General features: G+C 36.0%; 1 pseudogene; it reads left to right on the top strand.

Annotated features, from left to right (window-relative positions):
• Positions 1 to 6,568: 6,568 nt before the first annotated feature.
• Positions 6,569 to 7,062, top strand: LOC109374004 (60S ribosomal protein L10-like; annotated as a pseudogene).
• The last annotated feature ends 3,389 nt before the right edge of the window (positions 7,063 to 10,451 follow it).

Below are 10,451 nucleotides of genomic sequence, written 5' to 3'. Positions count from 1 at the left end.
GCACCCTATTTCCAAATAAGGCCACATTCACAGGTACTGGGTATTATGACTTCAATATCTTTTAAAGGGACACAATTCCATCCACAACAGACAGGAAGTGAGAAAGTGAGACAGGGCAACTCAAAAATGTTCAATATCTTAGGAAGGCATGGCTTGGCAGAACAGGGGATTTTTTAGTGTCCCTTAAGAAATAGCAAGAACCTAAATTAGTGTCTTGGCAGTAGAATGGGCACTAGATGCAATATGGAACTTACATGCCATAACATTATTTCTAATGAGTCCATTTCTAAAAATCTCAAAGTAACAACACAATTTATCATTTAAAGGTCATAGCTAAGATGTAAAACTATAAATTTGCTGGAAGCTGCAACTCTCTCATCCATTTCTCATCATGATTCTCTTTCTACTACTAACCACCCAGTGGTTTTGGAGATAATGAAAATAATCAACACTATCACAGCACAAATACTTTTATTTACATTAAATTTAATATACTTCCACCCCACGCTCCCACCCCCAAATGATAAACATTGCATTTTAAAGTGATTTTTTTCTTTCTTCTACTATACTACATTCCTGACTTTATGTCTTGGCACATTGAAGATTTCAACAGTATTTTAAATTTGAATCAAATGCACATACTTTTTTTTTTCAAATGTAAGCAAATTGCAATCATCTGGTGGCAAATGCTTTCAAGAATCATGCAGTACTTGTCTTTTTTCAAGAAACTTGTCATGCATAAAATTCTCGATGTATGAATTCTTATAGCGCCTGCCTTTCTTAATGAATGTTATGAGAAGACTTCAAAAAGACAAATTAAAATCAGTTGTCCCTGACATGAATAGCTAGGGAATATCAAGAGCTTTTTAATAAATTCATTTAAGGATGAATATGGGCCCAAATATTTTTATTCCTATTCTTAGAACTGAAAGATTGTCACTTTCATTAATGTGGGTGAAAATAACATTATATTACAAAAATTATCAATGGAAAATAAAAATTAAATTGAAATGTCACATATATTATTGTGAACAATTATTCCACTCCTGCATATTAAAATTAAATATAAATATATGCAACCAGTTTATAGTCACTTGAGTGTTCATAACTTTGCCTGAGAAATGCATAACTCCTTCTCTCTCTTCCAGTCCCCTTCACCACCTTTTGGCTCAAATATGTTTTTCTTTGCTTCTGGAACTGCCCCGGTCACTTCCTAGGCAACCAGTCAGTCTAAAAGAATCAAAGTAGCTGTTTACAGGGCTGTGCTCATTACTATTTTAGCAAACTCTTTCCATGTTCAATGTTTCCCTCTGACGCACATCTCAGAAGAATAAAATCAGCTCACAGTTGTATATTTGTGTTCTCAGAAATTACTGTTCATGCATAATTGCCTTATATTCAGAATGTTCTGACAAGAATCCTCTCTTTCTTACAATCAGAAGTAGTAGAATGTAGTTTCATTCTGAAGCCAGGAACAAAACTCAAATCTCTCAAGATTCAAAGCTGGCACATCATGAATTCTTCCTGCAAACAAAAGAGATTTAAGGAGGTTTAGAAAAGAAGTTGTAAGGAATTATTATTGTTCTAATATTTTTTGCCAAATCAAATTTTACTGAGTTGTAACTATTTTAATTAGAAATAGGGTTCATTTTCCTTGAAATATACACATATTTGTAATCCAAAGGAAAAGTTACTCATGTTATGCCCTCTCTCTTCTGAACATTATTTCTTTCTCAACATCCATATCTCCCCCCCCAACCCCTCCCCCTTTTCCATTAGCAAATTTGGTGGGAACTAAAAAACAACTTTGCCTTCTTCCAAATTTTCTCTTTGCCTAAACCCAGGTCTACAAAGCTTTTAATAACTCCCAACCTACTTGAAAAAGTGATAGCAAGGCAGCCTTTGTATTTAGTACAAATACATCACCACTGATGGAAAAACTACTAAACCTGGGACCTACTAACGGTGTGTCAGTAATCTTTGTGTCATAGGTGAAGACTAGTAAAATTAGCACTTAACATAGGCAATTCTTCCTGGCTTTCCTTAAATAAATTTATGAAAGGAAGCAGAATATACTTTCTTAGCCCTTCTATTTTAATATTCGCTTTCTTCCTTGAAGACATCATTCAGTTTCATGGATTTCATACCAACCTCTTGGTGGCCGACTTTTAGCTCTCTTATAAGCTGCCCTACAAGGCCTAAATTACCTGACCCCAATTAAATTTTCCAGCCTCATCTGCTTCCTCTCTCTCACACCCCTTTACTCCTGTCTCCTTGGCTCAGTGGCCTTCTGTTCCCCAAGCTGCTGAAGTTCTACTTTGCTTGCTTGCTTTCGAATACTCTTCTTTAATTTCTCTATCAAAACAGTGTACTCATTCAATGCTTTTCTCCCTTATGGAGACTTCACATGAAACCCTCTATCCTAAAGGCAGAGTAAAAGTTCCTTTGTTTGTTTGTTTTGGTTTTGGTTTTTAACTCCCAAAGACTTTACCTTTATTCTAGCATTTAACATATTTTATTGAAACTATACAAGAATTCACACTGTATATTCTCAATAAATATTTATTTTTTCCAGGATTATTGAGATATAATTGATATATAACACTGCATCAGTTTAGGGTATAAAATGTGTTAATTTGATAAACTTAGGGATTGCAAAATGATTACCATTGTCAAATTAGATAACACCTCCTTCATGTCACATAATTACCATTTATTTTTGTAGTGAGAACGTTTCACATTCACTTAGTAACTTTTAAGTGTATAATCGAGTATTATTAACTATAATATAATCACCATGCTGGACATTAGATACCCAGAGCTTATTTATCTTATAACTGAAAGTTTGTACCCTTTCACCAGCATCTTCCCATTTTCCCCAACCTCCCAGACCTGGTAACCACCATTCTTCTCTTTGTTTCTATGAGTTCAGCTTTTTTAGATACCACATATAAGTGGTATCATACAGTATTTGCCTCTCTCTGTCTGACTGATTTCTCTCAACCTAATGTTCTTAAGGTCCATCTATATTGTCTCAAATGGCAGTGTTTTCTTCCTTCTCATAGCTGAATCTATTATGTATATGTAGCACACCTTCTTTATTGGTTCATCCCTTAATAGACACAGGTATTTTTTCATATCTTAGCTATTGTGACTAATGCTGCAATGGAAGTGCAGATTTTTTCCTTGAGATCTTATTTCCATTTCTTACACAACTCAATAGCAAAAAAAAAATCATCAAAAAATGGGCAGAGTACTTGAATAGACATTTTTCCAAAGAAGACATACAAATGGCCAACAGGTAGATGAAAATGTGCACATCACCTATCTTAAGAGAAATGAAAATCTAAACCACAATGAGGTATCACCTCTTACCTGTTAGAATGTCCATGATCAAAAAGACAAGACGAAAACAGTTTTGGAAAGGATGTGGAGAAAAGAGAACCCCTGTGCTGTGTTGGAGTCAATGTAAATTGGCATGGCCACTACAGAAAATGGTATGGAGGTTCCACAAAAAATTAAAAATGGAATTGTCATATGATCCAACAAGCTCACTTCTGGGTATATATCTGAAATTAATGTTTTTTTAATTAAATAAATTACTTTTTTTTTTATTCCCAGGACCCACGTCACTATGTCATCAATGCATTAGGAGCTCCCTTCTCTGTAAGACATAGAAGCTGCACTTTCTTTCTCTACTATAGCTTTTATTGTGTGCATCACAACTACACATTTACATTGTTTCTCCTTTCTCTCCACTCAATTGCAAACTCCTTGAGGTCACAGCCTGTGCTATGTTCTCAGGATCTAACACTGTGCCTAGCCCACAGTCCTCACCCAGTAAATATTGAATGGATGAGTGAATGAACTCAAAGGGCAGCATGTGCATCATCCCCGGGGTTTGTGACTGCAGTAATCCTTCTCTCCCATTGCTGTTTGACCATACTCTGCATTTGTGTCACTCAATTTAACCTGTGGTTATAGTGTGTTTTCTATTTTTCTCTTATTTTTTCTTATTTTTAAATGTTGTCTCTCCACTGATCTGTTAACTCTTGAGGTGTTACAGCTCATATCTGCCTAGCGGAAGAATAGATTGCTACAATGATGAGGGTTCTTTGCAACAGGATTTTCATCTTTTCAGGAATCACCTCTCAAACAATTTCACTGGAGGTTATGGAGCCACCATAAAACACAGTGTGTATTCAGCCAAATGGAATTGTATTATGGGGAACAAGTGAAAATTCAGTGAAGATGGTGAAGTACCTGCCGAAAGAATCTCAATGGAGATTCTCATGTCACATTAAAAATAAGGTCATCAGTCTGATTGGTATTAGACTCAGTTCATAGTCTTTAAGTTTTCCAGAAGTTTTCTTCTGACACTACAAATTTTGGGGATTTTTATTTTGACTCTCATCTAAAACACTGAACATTGGATAAAGAATCTAAATTTGTTACCTGCATAACCATGATAAAGTTTCTCCATTTTACTGTGGCAAATATACAAAAAGTTCAACCCAGAAAATTATTTTGTCTCAATTATCTCGTGTTAATGAGAGAGTGAAATATATTTTTTACCTTGAAGTGGATTTACAATTGACTTCAAAATACCACTTTTCTCAATTGAGCAGATACAACTAGATTTATAATTACCTTTTTAAAGGTTGTTCTAATTAGTGTCAGTTTAAGAGATGTGAATATTCAATTATCTTCCTTTATTATCATACATATTTAATCCTTTTATCCAGGAACACCTCATTTCTTTTTTTTTTATGGTTTCCTTTGTTTTCTGAGGAAATAATGAAGAAAATAATCCCTAGAGAATAAAGGATCAGAAATCACAAATTACCTGAAAGATTTAGGGGTTTATACCATTTGGAATCTGATAAATGATGTTTTTGTAAGAGAAAAGCAAGCCTAGAAGTTATTCTACTTAAGTGGAGCTGGAGTGGAAGTGTCGAAAGCTGTGGAATGTAACATTTTTGTTTGTTTGAGGCTTTCATACCTGGAATCATTACCAGCACAATGTAAAGCCAAATTCATGAGCCAGAGCAAAAAATATGATTAGTTCTATAATGGATTCTCTATTCAATTATTAAGTTAGCAGTTTCAGAATTGCACAACTTTATTCTCCATCTGGATTACTGTAGATTGCCCAGGTTATATGTTTTTTTTGACAGCTTTAGTGTTAGATTTCTGGAGAACAAAATAATGTTGTTGGTCAGCTGTCTTAAATTTTAGAATTATACATAGACTTACAGTGCAATATTTCACATGGTTTGTTACTGGTGTGACAGATGAACAGAGCACGGTCACTGGTATCACAGGAATATCTGCTACTTACTATGGGACCATGAGCAAGATAATGAACTTATCTAAATTTTATTCCTTATCTGTATAAATAAGGATACTCATGTACCCCTCATACAATTATTGTGATGATTGAATAAGATAATATAGTTAAAGGACTTAGATTAGTGTTTAGCATAGTTAGGCCATTTAAAAAAAAACAGTTATGCTTTTGTGCACTGAAAAGTTCTATTGCAGCCAAGTCATTGCAAAAGTGGCTAGTCAAATAATATGACTAAATTAGTCACTAGATCCACTGCACTTTAACATATATGTGATCCTGTCTTTGCAGGGAGGGCATTATTGAGACAGAAGTAATAGAAAATAACTAGTGGATTTGACAAGTAAAGGATTTATAGTTATCATTCAGAAGTCTGGAGTGGACCCAGGACAGAGTCATATGCTCACGAAGGTTATCAAGGACCCAGATTCCTTCCTTCCTGCTGTTCCTTAGTCATGGCTGTGGCTTTCAATTTCACGATCACAAGATGGCTACTGTACTTCCAGTATCATGTCTGCATTCCAGACACAAAAAAAGGCAGCGAGATTGAGATCCAAAAACCCTTCTCCACATAAGGATTTTGTTCTCTTTTTATTTGGAGAGATAATCACTTCTCAGCTGAATTTCAATTATATATCATTAGTGAGAAGAAACATACCAAATGGCCATTCTACACAAAGAAGACTGAGAGATTTTAGACTTTAACTGAACACATAGTCATCTTTCTGTGTCTTTCCCTGTGTATGTGTGTGTGTGTGTGTGTGTGTGTGTGTGTGAAAATAGTGAAGAAAAAAGGGAGAATGGATGTTAGATAGCCAACAGTTTCAGCCATAGTCATATTCAAACTACTTGCACCATAAAAGGAGGCATGCCTGAATATAATTTCAAAAGACAAATATAATTAAAATATTTTCATTCAATTTTTCATTTCATGAAGGTACTATCTACAATAGTCCAGTTTAGCAAAGAGGATTAGAATGAATCTAGAGTCCTAAGTTCTAGTTTTGTGTCTGTAACCAGTTTAGTGCTTAGTTTTGCATAAATTACCTAATTATTCTATATATCATTTTTTTCCTCCATGAAGCGTGATGATATTTAACATCACTCTCAGATTTTAAATTCTGTGGTCTTATGATTGTAATATTTATCTTTCTTTAAAATATGTATATATAGCTCTTTCCCTTTCAGGTGTGCCACTGAAGACACCTTCCTGGTATCACCATGGGCTGCCGTCCCGCCCGATGTTAGCATTATTGTAGGAACAAACCATCTCACCTCTGTCGAGATGTCTCTGATGCCAAGATCTGCATCTTTGACCTGGGGTGCAAAAAGGCAAAAGTGGATGAGTTCCCACTCAGTGGTCACATGGTGTCAGATGAATATGAGCACCTCCCTTCCGAAGCTCTGGAGACTGCCCGTAATTGTGCCAAAAAGTACATGGTGAAAAGCTGTGGCAAAGATGGCTTTCACATCGGAGATGGGCTCCACCCCTTCCATGTCATCCACATAAACAAGATGTTGTCCTGTGCTGGGGCTGACAGACTCCAGACAGGTATGCGGTATGCCTTTGGATAGCCCCAGGGCACAGTGGCCAAGGTCCACATTGGTCAAGTCATCATGTCCATCTGCACCAAGCTGTAGAACAAGGAGCATGTGATTGGGGCACTACGCAGGGTCAAGTTCCCCAAAACTTAATAATTTCTTGGGAAAATTAAGCTCAGATTAAGACAACCATCCAAAGATTATTTTTGTTCTTAGCACTATGCTAGGAGTCTGCATATAAGACAAGAAACAAGCTAAAGACATGCTCTTTTACTACCCACTTACAAAAATAGGCATATAGGCTATGGCCATTAGTCACTGTTAGTGAAAAAGTCCTGAAAGGAGATAAGTCAGTATAGCATAAAGAAGTTAGAGATGGCTTCATGCATAATTTGGAATTGGAACTCAGTTCCATCTAAGCAACATTTGAAATAAAATACATAGTAGAATGAAAGAATTTGGGTAGGTTGAGAAGATATGAAAGCATATCTGAAAGGAATGGTAATAGCATTAACAGAGGTACAGATTATAAAGATAAGCTTTCTATTTTGGGGGCCAAGGAAAAAAAAAGCCTGTCCCAGTTATGTGAGAAAGTGAATGTTATGGTAAAAATAAGTTTGACCATAGAGTTTGCAAACTTTCTTTCTGTAATTCTTATTCTTATACAAATGTCCAGCTAGGACCAAGATTCTGCTTCCCTTTCAAGTCTCTCTACCACTTGCACACAATGTACATGTTTAGATCCAGAGCAATTTGAACCTGGAAACAGTTCCTATGATCCAGAAAATACAATATCCTTTTATATTTGTACTATGTATCAGTCTCAGACATAGTCTTCAAACATTTTGATAATACTATATATTGACATAGCTGACCCCTCAATCTTGGATCTTAGACAAACCAAAAAAGTATCCGTATATATTTTTGTTGGATCCCTTATTATAAACTAATCAAGTATAAATTTTGTAAATTGCAACCTAATTCTCCCTAAGCCTTGTCTAACCAGTGCAACCTATGCATTGGTGTGAAAGACAGAAGAAGCATACGAGGTCTGACAATTAAGTTCGTGAACTTGTTGCAATGATGTTGCTAACCTTTTTTGATATCATAGGGATTATTCATTATGAATTTGTACCAACTGAACAAACAGTTAACCAAGTTTGCTGTTTGGAAGTGCTGAAAAGGCTGTGTGAAAAAGTTAGACAACCTGAAGTTTTTGCCAACAGTTCATGGCTCTTACATCATGACAATGCACCAGCTCACACAGCACTGTCTGTGAGGAAGTTTTTAGCCACTAAACAAATAACTTACTAGAAGACCTTCCCTAGTCACCTGATCTGGCCCCCAATGACATCTTTCTCTACCTGAAGACAAAGGAAATATTGAAAGGAAGAAATTTTGATAATATTCAGGACATCAAGGGTAATACAACAGCTCTGATGGCCATTCTAGAAAAAGAGTTCCAAAATTGCTTTGAGGGGGGGACTAGGCAATGGAATCAGTGCATAGCTTCCCAAGGGGAATACTTTGAAGGTGACTGTAGTGATATTCAGCAATGAGGTAAGTAGCACTTTTTCTAGGATGAATTCGCGAACTTAATTGTTAGACCTCATAGTTGACCCATTGAGCAATAAGAAGCCGTTATTGGTGCTTGAAGGAAGAAATGGACTGCTTTGTAGAGTTTTGTCCCTCAGCAGCATTTGAAAGAAAAAAAATAAAGTAATTTAGCCTCGGGAAGATTAGGTAAAGGTGTTATCTAAGAGAAAAATCATAAGGCTCTAGATTAAGGCAGTGGACTTGTGAATGGAGCGGGGGGGGGATGGTAGGATTTGAGGTATATATTGGGAATAAGGAATGAATCAGAATACAGAATGTACCAACTGTGTTTATTTCAGACTTGTGTTTGTGCAATATTTGTGCATTTCCCATCTGAACTATATGACCCAGAAAGCTCTAAAATCAGAGGTTCAATCTGAGAGGGTGAGGGTACAGACCTATGTGATTGAGAAGAAGTCAAGGTCATTCATTTGACATAAATTCATTTGATTGAGGAGAGAGTCTGTGTAGGGCTGAGATGAGCCGTCAGCTTTAGACTGCTTGAAATTTAGACCATGGCAAGAAATTCTAGTCATGATATCCTTTAGGTAGTTACACTTAAAAAAAAATAAGAAAACAAAACTTTAAAAAGTCATCTGCATTTTAATATTCCTGCAGAATTTTAAACTGCTATTATCCTATCTATGGGTTTTATTTCTAGATGTAATCTACCTGATACCTTTATAGCCTCCTGAATTTATAAACTATGCAATTTTTAAAACACCTGATCATATATATTCACATTATGTTGGCATATTGTTAAAGTTTTAGAACTGTAAACTTTAAAATAAAGCTTCTTATTTTTAGAAGTAATGTAATAGAGGAGGAAGAAAGAAAATTATATGAAAGCATTTTCCAATAATGGAGTTACAATTTTAGTTCCAGTTCAATTGTTAACATATATTTAAGGGATTTTTAAAAGAAATACCACATTATAATCAGAGGCTTTTAAGCACTAATTGGGAAGCCTACCTTTTTATAGCCTAAGTCTCCAAAAATGCTTTATTTTTTTCCTTTTTAAGAGACTGCTTGACATGATGTTGTGGCTTCTCTTTGTAGTTAGAATAAGTTTACCTGCAAATCCCCACAGGTTCACAGGCTGCTAACCGAATCAAACTTAATAGTTCCTGGGGAATCATTAAGATTATTGCATCAATTTGCTTGCAATACATGTTGCTTAGTTAATGCTGGAAGTGCCTTTGTTCCTGTTCCACGTGATTTTTCTGTCTTTCTAGTATTTGAAAGACTTAGCTTTCATATTGAAAAAGCAAAGTCCAAATATAGTTTATTTTGACAGTGCTTTTTAATACTTTCGAGTCAGATCTCCCTTGAGAGACTGATGAAACCCAGAGAGCCTCTCCAAGCCTGAGGCATTTGCCTACATGGTTTCGGAGGGATTCGCCAACCTCCCAAACCACTCAATGAAATGTGCATGAACACTCTTCCAAACTTTATGGTTAATTAGGAACTCATCAATGCAAGAATGTTAATTGAAGGAGGGCTTCCAGTTGGAATCAGCATAGATATGTCCACTAGCACTCTGAAGCACATGCCCTGAGGATGACACTGATGTGGTTTCTCCCTGGAGGTGAAAACCACAGCTGTATTGAGCCCCTTTGCTGATGGGAAATGCTGTAACACTCATGCTTGTGGAGGGAACCACTATCTTCTGGTCTGTTGTCATTCTTCCCTGTCTTCCTGGAAGACCACAACCCAGGGCACTTCATGTCATTCACTCTTCTATCTACATGCTCCCATCATCCGTGTGACAAATATTTATTAAGTGTCTAGTACATATCAGACACTTTGGAAAAAACAGACATAACTCTCTGCTCTGTGTGACATACATTCCTGTGGAGAATGACAGAAAGCAGAAAATAAACATGTTAGAGAATGATTAATGCTATGAAAGAAAAAAAAAGTTAGTCGAAAATGCTTTGACACTCCTTCCAGTAAGAAGTGGGGT

Source organism: Hipposideros armiger, unplaced genomic scaffold (genome assembly GCF_001890085.2).
Source record: "Hipposideros armiger isolate ML-2016 unplaced genomic scaffold, ASM189008v1 scaffold_774, whole genome shotgun sequence".
NCBI classification, from domain to species: domain Eukaryota; kingdom Metazoa; phylum Chordata; class Mammalia; order Chiroptera; family Hipposideridae; genus Hipposideros; species Hipposideros armiger.
The sequence above is the reverse complement of the archived record's forward strand: the minus strand, read 5'-3'. Positions and strand labels throughout refer to the sequence as shown.